This window comes from Narcine bancroftii, chromosome 8 (assembly GCF_036971445.1).
Source record: "Narcine bancroftii isolate sNarBan1 chromosome 8, sNarBan1.hap1, whole genome shotgun sequence".
NCBI lineage: Eukaryota > Metazoa > Chordata > Chondrichthyes > Torpediniformes > Narcinidae > Narcine > Narcine bancroftii.
Window position 1 is genome coordinate 146713931 of NC_091476.1, and position 9756 is coordinate 146723686.

At 42.8% G+C, this 9756-nt stretch overlaps 1 non-coding gene across 1 annotated transcript; it reads left to right on the forward strand.

Annotated features, from left to right (window-relative positions):
* The first annotated feature begins 1911 nt into the window (after positions 1-1911).
* LOC138742162 (U6 spliceosomal RNA) lies at positions 1912-2018 on the forward strand. Its single transcript, XR_011343955.1, has one exon. It is a non-coding gene; the product is annotated as a U6 spliceosomal RNA (small nuclear RNA).
* Positions 2019-9756: the final 7738 nt, after the last annotated feature.

Sequence of the window (9756 nt, forward strand, 5' to 3'; positions counted from 1 at the left end):
AAAGTCTGGATCTTAATGATGAAAAAAATATACATTTACAATGCAGCAACCCAGGTTGGATTGTATAAAACAAGCTGTCACTTTCAATGTCAAACTACATTCAGTTAAGTGAACTAATTAGCTTAATTTCAGGGCATTCGGCTCTGCCTGTCACCAGCATCTTTGATGGTGAACTTCAGGCTTGGTAGTAGCTGGGCTACTCCCTAATTGTACTGCTTTGCATGAAAAATTCGTGAACCAGGTTTAAATCCAGGCCTCTCAACGTCTATCTTTAAATCCTGTCATCTCTTTTTCCTGTTTAATCATGTTGTCCAGTCTCCTGCTGTTAAGATTTGTTTTGCTATTAATCTGAAGCAGTAAGTTATGCGTCATTTCAATTTATTGTCAAGATGTGATTGAGGGCAGAAGTTTATAAGACTGCACCAAAGGTACACCTGGTAATGCATTCAGGAAAAAAAAAGTAGCATTGTTATGTAACAGCATCTCAACAAGAAGAACAGAAATAAATGAATATTAAAATATTTATCTTGATGGCAAAAAGTTTCCTTGTGTTGCATCAGCAATTCAATGGAGATGCATCATTTCCATATCCAAAACTAATATTTTTTCACATCAATTTCTAACTGCTGTTCAAACTGGTCCAGTGTTCATGGCTAATTTGAAAAGTTTGGTGATGAATAATCAAGCTCCTGTATGTCTGTCTGCCAACTGACCTAAATGGGAATCTGAAACATAAAGTGGAGCTGATGGAAGTGCTCAGCAGGTCAGGCAGCCTCTGTAGAAAGAGAATCAGAGCCCACATTTCATGTTAATCACCTGTCTGCATCAGTGCACTAAACCCACTGAGGTCCCAAAAGGATGGAAGTCATAATCGATATAGTAAGTACCTTGTTTTCCTCAACAAAGCCTTCGTGCTGATCTTTATCACCTTTTGCATGAAAATATTGAGCTCTTGGATAACATTTTGGGGCAGTCACCTTCTAATCAGGAGGACAGCAACGTGAGTTTTCCATGTAAATGTTTCATTTCCCCCAAAGCTCTCTTATCCCCTTGCCTTGCTAGCAAGTTACCGCTCCCAACACTTTGTTCGCTGATTGCCGCAGGCGATATCTAATTGATGCGAGACAGTATGAGATACACCTTGCTCCATCCCTTTGTTCCATCCCTTTGTTCCATTGGGCTGAAATGCATTCAATCCTGCCTTGCAGCTTCACAGAGCACCCAGGTGATGTCATTCTAGACTCACCCACAGTACAGAGGCCAGTGACAGGCTGGAGGTCAGATGCCAACGTATTTATCCTCCTGCTCAACTTGGCACCAAGCCCAGCAGCAGAACATGTGGCTTTTCAGCTCTGTGCCAACTGGCCACTATGATTATTCAATTGTAAAGTACAATTGGATGAAACAGCAGTCTTAGGCCCTCAGTGTAGAAACATGCAAACACACATATAGATCTAGCACACATATTTACAAGCAATTTATATGCAGTAAATATGTAAAGTAACTAAATATTGTTAAATAAACAGTAAAGTCTCAGAGGGATTGTGTGAGAAGTTCATCAATCATTCAGTCATCTCACTGCCTGTGGGAAGAAGCTGTTACTTATCCATGTGGCTTTAGGTCTGATACATCTGTATCATTTTCCCAATGGGAGTAGCCGAAAAAATACTATGCGCAGGATGGAAGAGATCCTCAATGATTTTGCATGCTCTCTTCAGACAATGATTCCAGTAGATCACGTCAATTGTGGGGGGGGTGGGGGGGCGGTGGTTCGGGAGAGACCCAGTGATCTTCTCTACCATTCTTATGGTCCTGTGGATTGACCTCCGATCCAATGCTCTACAGCATCCTCACCACACTGTGATGCACCCTGCTAGGATGCTCTTGATAGAGCTTTTGTTGAAAGTTGCCGTGCTCGCTTCGGCAGCACATATACTAAAATTGGAATGATACAGAGAAGATTAGCATGGCCCCTGCGCAAGGATGACATGCAAATTCGTGAAGCGTTCCATATTTAAAAAAAAGAAAGTTGCCCACCTCAGTCTTCTCAGGAAGTGCAGTCACTGTCGCACCTTCTTGACAAGTGAGGAGATGTTGTGGGTCCAGGATGGATCACTAAGTGGACTCTGAGAAACTTAGTGTTCTCCACTACTGAGCTATTAATGTGCAGTGGAGGGTTGTCATGCCTAGACCTCCTGAAGTCCACAATCATCTCCTTAGTCTTGTTTATGTTAAGATTCAGATTGTTATTCTTGCACCTTAACGAGATTTTTCATCTCTTTGTAGCGCGACTCATTGTTGCTGATGAGGCCAACTACTATCATGTCATCTGCAGGCAATGTCTTTATTGGAGCTGGATCTGGCAATGGAGTAGCGTGAACAGGATGAGCTGAGCACACAGCGCTGAGGTGCACCAGTGCTCAGTGTGATGGTACTTGACGTTCAGCATGACCCAGACAGACTGTGGTCTATCTGTTAGGAAGTCCAGGATCCAATTACTAATTATTTGGATTTAGTTAATTACTAGCCTTTTGTAAAGAAACAGTTTTAGTTTATAAATCATTCTTTGATGTAACTCCATTTGAAGAGTTTTTTAAATTAATTCAAAGTTGATGGCTACTGTGAGCTGTTAGCAGGCCATGGGTATATCTGAGAGCGAGGCCTCAGGATCTGTCACCCAAGGCCTAGTTTCTACTCACAGATTAATCCATCTCATGACTGAAGCGGTAAGGCGTATGGACAATGGAAGCCTCAGAGGTGCAGGACAATATTGTAGCTGTGAGAAGGGGTAGTTCAAGAACAATCCAGCCCTTACGGCAGGTTAGCATAGCAGTTAGTGCAGCACTGTTACAGTGCCAGCAACTGGAACTAGGGATGGAATCCCTCATTGTCTGAAAGGAGTTCTACGTTCTTCTCATGTCTGTGTGGGTTTTCTCTGGGTGCTCCGGTTTCCTCCCACCCTTCAAAAATGTATTGAGGTTGTAGGTCAATTGGTTGGAATTGGGCAGCATGGGGTAATGGGCCGAAATGGCCTGTTACTGTCCAGTATGTTTAAATTTCAATTTCAATCCATTTTCCCGATCTTCTGCTTTTAAACCTTGTTTGTGTCACCTGACCAGTATTCCCTGATTTACTTGTTTTTAACGATTATTTGTACCAGAGGTGATAGTGCAGATTGGTGTTGAAGCTGCAGAAACAGATAGAGGGAGAAACCACTGGGAACCCCTTCGTAATGGTTTCTCCCTCTACCTGTCTCTCCTCCTCCCACTGCCACTGTCCGACAGCCTATCACCTCTGGAACCCTCCCCCAGCTTCTTTCCCCTTTTACAGATGTATTTCAGCTTTTTATCTTGGTCTTGATAAAGGGTCCAGAACCTGACCACCTCCACCTATCTGACCTGCTGAGTTCCTCTAACAATTCTTGCCTGATCCTGATTCCAGCATCTGAAGCTTTTGCTGTTCTGCCAGAATCCATTCTTTTTAGCCTGAAGTGTGCGTGGTACCAGTCATAGAAGACACTGTTCAGTAAGTCTACCTAACACATGTTAGAGATTTAATTGTACTCAGGTAAAATGCCACATCTAATGTAAAAGACTAGAGGGCAAAAGTGAACACTAGGAAATGACAGTTTGGAATTAAAGCATCAATCATTCAGAGAGCTAACTTGCTGTATAAAAGATGTTGTTTAATACTTATCCTCAGGCTATAAAAATAATTAAGTACTTTTTTTTACCCTAAAAAAATCATGTTCAGAAACAATAGAACAGATTATTTCCCCTCCCTTTCTCCAAATATTGAAATAGAGAAGATTAAGGAGCAGGGTCTAATTGAAAATAAAAAGCAGCTAATAAATAAAAATCTCAAAATGAATTATAAGAATCAATTTACGTTATAAGGCGGGCAGGGTAGGAAAGAAAGTAAGCATTTCTGAAGGATATTTCATAATGTCAGGAGAATGAGATGTGAGCATACTGAAGCATAGGGGAATCAAGAACAAGGGAGCAGAGTTTGGGAAAGAGGAGGAATTTCTTTTTGTCGACATATAGCATGGTAACAGGCCCTTCTGGCCCATGAGTCCATGTTGCCCATTTAGACCTAATTGACTGACAACCCCTGTAAGATTTTGAAAGGTGGGAGGAAACCCACACAAACACAGGGAGAACTTACAAACTCCTTTCAGACAGTGGCGGATTTGAACCCGGTCACTGGCACTGCAACAGCATTGCACTCTTCTCTTCTTCTTTGGCTTGGCTTTGCGGACGAAGATTAATGGAGGGGTAATGTCCACGTCAGCTGCAGGCTTGTTTGTGGCTGACAAGTCCGATGCGGGACAGGTAGACATGGTTGCAGTGGTTGCAAGTGAAAATTGGTTGGTTGGGGTTGGGTGTTGGGTTTTTCCTCCTTTGTCTTTTGTCAGTGAGGCTCTGCGGTCTTCTTCAAAGGAGGTTGCTGCCCGCCGAACTGTGAGGCGCCAAGATGCATGGTTTGAGGCGATATCAGCCCACTGGCGGTAGTCAATGTGGCAGGCACCAAGAGATTTCTTTAGGCAGTCCTTGTACCTCTTCTTTGGTGCACCTCTGTCTCGGTGGCCAGTGGAGAGCTCGCCATATTACACGATCTTGGGAAGGCGATGGTCCTCCATTCTGGAGACATGACCTATACACGAGCAACTTGTCCGTGAACTACTCTTTGCAGACGATGCCGCTTTAGTTGCCCATTCAGAGCCAGCTCTTCAGCGCTTGACGTCCTGTTTTGCAGAAACTGCCAAAATGTTTGGCCTGGAAGTCAGCCTGAAGAAAACGGAGGTCCTCCATCAGTCAGCTCCCCACCATGACTACCAGCCCCCCCACATCTCCATCGGGCACACAAAACTCAAAACGGTCAACCAGTTTACCTATCTCGGCTGCACCATTTCATCAGATGCAAGGATCGACAACGAGATAGACAACAGACTCGCCAAGGCAAATAGCGCCTTTGGAAGACTACACAAAAGAGTCTGGAAAAACAACCAACTGAAAAACCTCACAAAGATAAGCGTATACAGAGCCATTGTCATACCCACACTCCTGTTCGGTTCTGAATCATGGGTCCTCTACCGGCATCACCTACAGCTCCTAGAACGCTTCCACCAGTGTTGTCTCCGCTCCATCCTCAACATTCATTGGAGCGACTTCATCACCAACATCAAAGTACTTGAGATGGCAGAGGCCGACAGCATTGCACTAACCATTAGGTTAACTGCAATCCTCTTTTGGAGGGTCAAGAACCTTGAGTAGAAACAGAGTCTTTGAAGATGTTTGACATTAATATCGACTGTCTTTGGGCTATTGGATAATGGGGAGCACCAAGGACTGAAGAAACCCAAAGTTTTCTTCATGGTGGAGAAATGCTCCAATTTCTTTTGTCCTTTTTGATATCCCAGTGTGGTTTTGAATTTTAATTTAGATATCAACATGGTAACAGGCCATTTCAGCCCACAAGTCCATGTCACCCAATTTACACCCAATTAACTTACACTCCCAGTACGTTTTGAATGGTGGGAGGAAACAGGAGCCCCGCCAGAGAAAACCCACCCAGACATGGGCAGAAAGTATCAACTCCTTACAGATAGGGCGAGATTCAAACCCCAGTCCCAATCACTGGCACTGAAACAGCATTGCTCTTACCGCTACGGCAACTGTGCCATCCTAATCATTGAATTTTGAGACAGTGAAATAGTTTTAAATATAATCATTAAGATATCCTGGTGAAAGATGAAGGCCAAACATGTGGTAAATGGCTGGAACAAAATACTGCAGATGTTGGAAATCCACACCAAAACACAGGGAATCCTGCAAGTGGTCAGCAAGTCAGGTAGCATGAGTAGGAGAGAGGCAGCCTCGACCATTCAGCATAAGTACCTGGTAAAGACTGCATAGCTGGTAATGTGGGGCACTAGCATGGTTTAAGTTGCAGAGAGGTTTTGGCAAGTTCAGTTTATTGACATGTTCAAAAGTACAATGTACAGATGCATCAAAATTCTTACTTACACCAACAACGATAACATGAATTAACTTGTCACATTGCACCAAGACAGAAATAAATATAAAAGGGTAGAAAAATATATATTCACAGTTAGAGATATTGCAAGAAAAGAAGTGATGTTTCAAAGGTGTGGCAGGTCTTTTGGTGGTCCCAGAGTAGTTTATGGCTAGGATTAGGGTGACTTGAAGGGTCAGGGTAGGGTGAAAGGTTGGAAGGGTGAAGGGTGAGGGGAGGGTGAAGGGTCATTGGAGGTGAAAGGTCATGGGAGGTGAAGGGTTGAGGGTAAAGGGTCAGTCGAGGGTGAAGGGTTAGAGGAGGAGAAGGGTTGGGGAGGATGAAGTGTCAGGTGAAAAGTTAGTGGAGGGTGAAGGTCCTCTTTAAAATCTGTCACAAAGAAGAAAATTACATCTTCATTTTCATATGATTGATCCTTCTTCCTCTACATGAAAGAACTTAACCTCCATTTAATGAGAGGTAATTTTGCACAAAGCTTTGTGCTTGGATCTGTCTTCCAACAAATAGTTTAGCCAAGGATTTTGTGCAAGAACGCAAAACCAGTTTGCTTTTCACTTCTGACCCATTTTCATTTCTAGTTTGCACTTGTTTGCAAGTCAGCATGACTCAAAGGAATTATGGTTATGACAGGTTGAACTGCAATCCAGTGGTTTCTTCGTAGAACTATGTAGCACAGAAGGATGCCAATCAACTCATCATCCCTGTGTCAATTCTGTCAAAGAAGACTCTAATTAGTTGTAGCTTTTCCATAACTCTGCAGTATTTTACTTTTCCAGTCTACATCCAACATCTCAGATGATGCTTCCACCAGCTCTCTCGGGTGTGCGCTACATATCATAACAATTCATGCATTATAAAACTATGCCTTCCCTTTTTTGTTAACAAAGCAATGAATCACAGAAAGATGGTTGGTTGTAGAAACTAAAATGAATGCTGATTACAGCAGAGGGCATGAATCTTTCAACATGCTGTTCAAAGTTCAAAAGATTGTTAATAAAATCACAAAAATATTCACTACCAGGCAATCCATTCAGCCCATCAAGTCAGTAACTTTACTGACGTAGAATGGATCTAGAGCTGCCTTGTTTCCCAGATTTTGATTCAGCTGGTCACAAATCTTCAAGTGCTTTTCCTTACATCTTATAAATGGGGTGTGGGTTGGACTCTCCAACAGCGTTTCATGTTGTAATTTCTAGACCCACACCATGCTTTGGGATATAATTAACTACATGTCCTAGCTACTGACATTGCTGCCAAGGAAATTACACCTTCCTGTTGACTACCTAAGCCTCCCATAATTTTAGACAACTCTCTTACATTTCTACTCACTCCCCTTTGTTCCAAAGAAATTAAGTGCAGCCTACTCTTTCTCTCTCCATAACCCTAACTCCCCACCCCTTGTAAGATGCTGATAAATCTTCTCTAAAAGATATATGTGGTGAAGCACAAATGTCTGCAGACATTGTAATTGTATTAAAAATGCAGAAATACTTGAGCAACTCAGCCAGTCTTTCACCATCCAAAGGCAAAAACTGCGTCTGTGTGTGTCTGTGTGTGTGTGTGTGCGTGTGTGTGTGTGTGTGCATATACAGGTACTTGTGTATGTATGTGTGTATATTTGTGCGTACGTATATATACACACAGTGGTTCGCCCCTTATCCATGGTTTCACTGTCTGTAGTTTCAGTTACCCAGGGTCAACTGTGATCTGAACTGATCCAACTGCCTCGCGCTCTCCCCACAGCGCTGTATCGGTCTCCACACTGATCCCAAAACCCCTCTCCCTCCCCACGGCCCCGTGTCAGTCCCCATATTGATCCCACTGCCCTGCCCTCTTCCTATAACCCTGAGTTGGTCTCCACACTGATCCCTACTTTGTAGTTTGTATGCTCTTCCTGTGTCTGCATGGGTTTTTTCCCAGGGGCTCCAGTTTCCTCCCACTGTTCGAAACGTACCAGGAGTGTAGGTTAATTGGGTGTAAATTGGATAGAATGGCCTCATATGCTGAAGTGCCATGTTACTATGCTATAGGTCTAAATTTAAAAAAATTAAATTATAAAAATTAAATTTAAATATGAGGTTAGTGCAGGAAAGGGTGTGCTGAGATATAGAATCAGCCATCACCTTCTTGAACGACAGGGCAGGTGGAAGGGGCTGAATGACATTCTCCCATCTATTTCTATGTCCTCAGGCAACATTAAAAGCCCACAAGAGCAAAGGACCATGGGACATTATTGACATCACAGCAGTTAGTGATGCCATATCACATCTCTGAGGAGACAAGTCCAATCCCCTCTGTGCGGAAGCTTGCAGATGTCTCCAGGATGTGAGGGTTTCCCTGGAGTGTTCCAGTTCCATCCCACATCCACAAGTATGTTAATTGGCTACTATAAATTTCTCCTAATACAGGGGCTCTATCGAGATCATCCTAGCTAGTTGCATCACAGCGTGGTACAGTTGGTGCATGGAAATGGATTGGAGGTCAATCCACAGGACCATAAGAGTGGCAGAGAGGATCAATGGAATCTCCCTGCCTTACCATCGACATGATCTACCAGGATCATTGTTTGAAGAGGGTGCACAAGATAATTGAGGACCCCTTCCACCCTGCACATGGCATCTTTCAGCTATTTCCATCAGGAAAGAGATACAGGAGTATCAGAGCCAGCACCACTAGGCTGAAGAACAGCTTCTTCCCACGGACAGTGAGAATGCTGAACAACCAAAGGAACTGCTCACACTAACCATCTGTAGCTTTCATATTTACTAAACAATATTTATTTATTTATTTGTATGTATGAATACTTGTCCTGCATATGCATTGTTTGTCTGTATTTGTGCTATGTCTGGTTGTCTGTCTGTGTGTTTTGCACCGAAGGCCAGAGAATGTTGCTTTGGTGGATTGTACTTGTATAATCAGATAACAATAAACTTGATAGAATCAAAATGGAGCAGAGGATCATGCCAGAGAAAATATATTGTAGGGGAACTGGGAAAAAAAGGACAAATGAGACCGCTCCCCTGAAAACTGGCACAGACTGTAGTGTTGAGTTTGAAATATACAGTCAATGGATCCATAAGAAAAAAAAGCTTAAGTTAGAAGAGAGATTTTTAGCAGAATATGATCTACAGTTCCTAACATATGGGAAGAACAGGGAATGAGATCACAGGGCACAGCAGTGGAGCCGCATTACTATCACTGTAATATGTCAAATGATTTCCCATAACACTGACATTTCTCCTGCGAACATTATTCATCCCTTCCTTTAGTGGCAATGACAGATTTAATACGGTGACGTTCTCTGCATTTCCATTCATGTTCACCAGGAGAAGAGAACAAGAGATCCGAGTTAGTGGAATCATTCACGATTCAGATTACCTTTCGGCTTTCTTTTCAAAGTCCAATTACACACAGTGCTTGGGCCCTCACAAGAAACAATGCTGAAGACATCTGACCTTTAACAAGTGATTACAATCAAAGGCCAAAAAAAAAGCTGAGCAGCTGGAGAAACTCAGCAGGTCAGGCAGCATCTGTGGAGGGAAACGGAGAGTTGATGGTTAGGGTCGACACCCTTCATTTGGATTCCCTAAAATCAAAGGATCGTGCAAAACCACATCTTTCATTCTCATTTAGAATATTTTCTAAGAATTGTATTGATTCTGTTTTGCAGAGATCAGTGTTTTATGTTCAATGAGGTAAGTGCTAAGGAATTACACA